The following is a 4,772-nucleotide window of genomic DNA, read 5'->3' on the forward strand; positions in this document are numbered from 1 at the left end:
GCGGCAGGGAGCGTGCTCTGTGCGTGCCGCGCCACGACGACGGTGCTGCATGCGTGCGCTGGCGAGGAAATGGCCACGCGGAGCCACTAGGGGGTTTGGGGCGGCGCTGAACGGCGTTGAGCCGCCGTTCTGCTCCCTGTCGGCCACTACGGTGGTTCGGCCACCGCAAGACACGCCGGCGCAGGCGGGCCAGGGTGCCACCGACGCCAGGAAGGCGCCAAGCGCGCGTGTGAGGCTCCGGACAAGCAAGCTAGGCCGCGAGCAACGTGCCAAGGGCAGTGTGGCCGCGTGACTGAATTTCTGACGAAGATCGACACTGAAACTCTGAACTTAACTGAAGATGAACAGAAATAGTGCATGCAAGGTGTTCGACAGAATGATCTAGGCATGTAGGGATTTTTCCTTGAGCTGAAACTTGGTGGGGTGGCCTCTCATTGCACCAGGAGGCTTCCTGAATTTTGGTAGAATTTTTGGAGAAGTGTAGATATGAATTTCACCAAATTTGGCAAATCTGGTCCAAACTTGCAGAGAGTGAAATTTGAAATTTTAGAAAAGAAGAAGAGTGGATCAAGATGGTTCTAGGTTGTGGATGCTAAGGACAATCCAGAGAAGTTGGTTTGAGGTCAAAAATCAATTGTATCTTGGTACTTGCTTTGAAAATCACTCAGGCTCAAAATAATTGGCAGAAATGATTTGAGAGATAAAATAATTGAAATAAAATCCAAAACTTATTTGGACTTGTTGAGACAGAGAATTTAGATTGTTCAAAGGTGGAGGGAGGGATTTTGAGAAGATTTACTATAGGAGACATGGTAAAACCATGGGGGTTTTCAAGATAAGAAAAACCTCAAAATTCATAGAGTTTTTTTATAAGAAAAAGAATAATTTCCAAAAATATACTTTGAGAAGGGAACCATCAGAGAAAGAATTTTAAATGATCAAACACCATAGTTTGAAGAAGATACAAAAATAAAAATCCTTGCCAAAGAAGTTTTTAAGAGGAAGGTTTTCTGGAAAAAAATAAATGGCCTCTTTTCAAAAACCAACAAAGTTTTTGCTGAAAACCAAATAAAAATTTTGGAGTGTCACAACACCTACCCCCTTAGGAAAAATCTCGTCCCCGAGATTTCAGCTGTTCCTTAAATAAGTGTGGGTGCTCTGTCCGAAGAAAATCCTCTCTTTCCCATGTTGCTTCACTTTCGGTGTGATTGCTCCACTGAACTTTGAAAAACTTGATGGTTTTCTGTCGGGTCCTCCTTTCAGACTCCTTTAATATTTTTACTGGACGTTCCTGATAGGTGAGGTCTGGCTGCACGTCAATGTCCTCATGGGATACTTGCTTCTCTGGTTTGCTTACGCACTTCCTTAATTGCGAAACGTGGAACACGTCGTGGACATCGAATAATTCTTCGGGTAAGTCTAGCTGGTAGGCTACGGTGCCTCTTCGTGCCACTATACAGAATGGTTCGATGAATCTTGGCGCTAGCTTTCCTTTAATCTTGAATCGTTGCAATCCCCTCATAGGGGATACTCTGAGGTACACGAACTCACCGGGTTCGAAGCTGACCCCATGATGTTTCTGATCGTAATAACTTTCCTGTCGGTTCTGAGCTGTCTTAAGTCGGTCCCTTATTAGCTTGACCTTTTCCTCAGCCTCTCTGAGCATGTCTGGGCCGAAGATGCGGCTGTCTCCGGTCTCTGACCAATTTAGCGGGGTACGACATCTTCGTCCGTATAGGGCTTCAAAAGGTGCCATCTGCAGGCTGGCCTGGTAACTGTTGTTGTATGCGAACTCGGCATATGGCAGGCTTTCTTCCCAACTGGTTCCATAGGTGAGGACACATGCTCTCAGCATGTCTTCTAAAATTTGGTTTATGCGTTCAGTCTGTCCATCAGTCTGGGGATGGTAGGCTGTATTGAAGGCCAGTTGAGTTCCCAGAGCCTGTTGTAAATGATCCCAGAATCTCGATATGAACTGAGTGCCTCTGTCGGATATTATAGTCTTCGGGACTCCATGCAGACAAACTATACGGGAGAGGTAAATCCTGGCAAGCCTCTGAGTGTTGTAGGTTGTCTTCACTGGAATGAAATGTGCCACCTTGGTTAATCTATCGGTGATGACCCATATGGCATCATTCCCGTGTCGTGACCGAGGTAGTCCGACGATGAAATCCATCCCTATTTCATCCCATTTCCACTCAGGTATTTTTTTGGTTGCAGTAGTCCGGCTGGTCTTTGATGCTCAACTTTTATGCGTTGACAAGAATCGCAACATGCAACGTATGTGGCTATGTCCCTCTTCATACCGAGCCACCAAAATCTTTCCTGAATATCCTTATACATTTTGGTTCCTCCAGGGTGGATCGAATATGGGGCGGTGTGGGCTTCAGCTAGAATTTGCTGTTTGAGGTCCTCTATATTTGGTACGCAGAGTCTGTCTCCGTACCATAATATTCCTCCATCGTCTATGATGAACTCCGAGGCCTTGCCCATACTCACCTTTCTTTTAATTCCTTCGATGCTAGGGTGACCAGGCTGAGCTTCTTTAATTCTCTCCACAAGGTCGGGCTGTATTTCCAAGTTTGATATGGTGCCTTCCGCGATCATTAACAAGTTGAGTTTGACAAATTCTTGTTGGAATTCAGGTCTCAAGCTTTGCAGACTATTTTCATTGGAGCTGGGGTTCCGACTAAGAGCATCAGCCACTACATTTGCTTTTCCTGGATGATAGTGGATACCAACATTATAATCCTTTACCAATTCCAACCAGCGTCGTTGCCGTAAGTTTAGTTCTGGCTGTGTGAAAATATATTTGAGACTTTTATGGTCCGTGTATATTTCACATCGATTTCCAAGTAAGAAATGCCTCCATTCCTTGAGTGCATGTATGACTGCTGCCAATTCTAAGTCATGAGTGGGATAATTTTCCTCATGCTTGCGAAGTTGCCTTGAAGTGTACGTGACAACCTTGCCTTCTTGCATGAACACGCATCCGAGACCCTTTCGGGATGCGTCACAATACACTTCAAAATTCTTGTGTATGTCTGGCACAATTAATACCGGTGCTGTCGTTAATTTCCGTTTTAGCTCTTGGAAACTTTTCTCGTAGGCTTCTGTCCATTCAAACTTCTTGTCCTTCTTGAGTAGCTGCGTCATTGGCTTGGCTATGGTGGAGAATCCTTCAATAAATCTGCGGTAATATCCCGCCATTCCCAAGAAACTTCGTATGTCCGTTACGCTGGCTGGTGACTTCCAGCCAAGTATGGCCCTGACTTTCTTCGGGTCCACTGCGATACCATCTCGGGTCAGCACGTGGCCTAGAAAGCCTACTTGTCTTAGCCAAAATCCGCACTTCCTGAACTTGGCATACAATTGATGTTTCCGGAGTTCTCCTAGCACAATTCTGAGATGTTCCGCGTGCTCTTCTAGTGTCTTGGAGTATACCAGAATATCATCGATGAATACCACAACAAACTTGTCCATAAACTTCATAAATACTTTGTTCATGAGGTGAACAAAATATGCGGGGGCGTTTGTTAATCCAAATGGCATTACTGTGAACTCATATAGTCCATATCTGGAGGTGAATGCTGTTTTGGGGATATCTTCTGTTCGCACTTTTAATTGATGGTATCCTGACCTTAAGTCAATTTTTGAGAATACCTTGGCCTGAGCGAGTTGATCAAACAAATCGTTTATCCGGGGCATTGGGTATTTGTTCTTGATTGTGACCATGTTAAGTGCTCGATAATCGATACACAATCTCAGTGTTCCATCCTTCTTTTTGGCAAATAATATTGGTGAACCCCAAGGTGAGGAGCTGGCTCATATATACCCTTTGTCCAATAATTCCTTTATTTGCTTCTTCAATTCTACTAATTCGGATGGTGCCATTCTGTATGGTTTCTTGTATATGGGAGCGGTTCCTGGGGCTAGCTCAATGCTGAATTCTATCTCTCGGTCTGGTGGCATGCCTGGTAGTTCTTCGGGGAATACGTCTGGAAATTCACACACTACTGGAACCTTGTTTAGCTTAGAAACGTCCACCTTATTCAATCTCGGTTGTCGGGGTATTTTTCTTTCTTTGGCTGACACTCTTATTGTCTTCCCGTGGTGGTGTGTGAGAATTACGGTCCAGTTGAAACAGTCAATAAAACCTTTGTTGGTGGTTAACCAGTCCATCCCTAGGATGACATCCAGTCCTTTATTTTCCAATACAATAAGATTGGCGTGAAACTTCAATCCTTCAAACTCAACAACCACATCCTGATAGTAATTCTGAGTGACTTGCTGAATCCCAGGGGACTTGATGATCATGGATTTCTCCAAAGGAAGCATCGAAAAATTATTTTGCAAAGCAAAACTTTTCGAAATGAAAGAGTGAGAAGCTCCAGAATCAAACAAAACCATTGCAGGTATTGTGTTGACAGGAAACGTACCGAGTACGATATCCGGAGCATTTTGTGCCTCCTCTTTGGTTACGTGGTTCAGATGACCCTTCCTGTGGTTGTTGTTGGGGTTGAAATTGTTTCGCTTGGGTGCTGAATTATTGCCACCGTTGTTCGGCTTTGGGGTCGAGTTCCTTGGCTTGGGGCACTGCTTGGCATAGTGCCCTTCCTCTCCACAAGCGTAGCAAGTAACGCCTGGGCATTATGTGAACTCCTTGTCCCTTGCATGGAAATTCTTGGTTGGGCGTGAGACGTTTGTCATAGGTTTGTGTGTCCCACCTTTCTGAAAATCTGTCTTGCTTCGGTGGTTGCGCGCAAGAGTAG

Source organism: Triticum aestivum, chromosome 7A (assembly GCF_018294505.1).
Source record: "Triticum aestivum cultivar Chinese Spring chromosome 7A, IWGSC CS RefSeq v2.1, whole genome shotgun sequence".
NCBI classification, from domain to species: Eukaryota; Viridiplantae; Streptophyta; class Magnoliopsida; order Poales; family Poaceae; genus Triticum; species Triticum aestivum.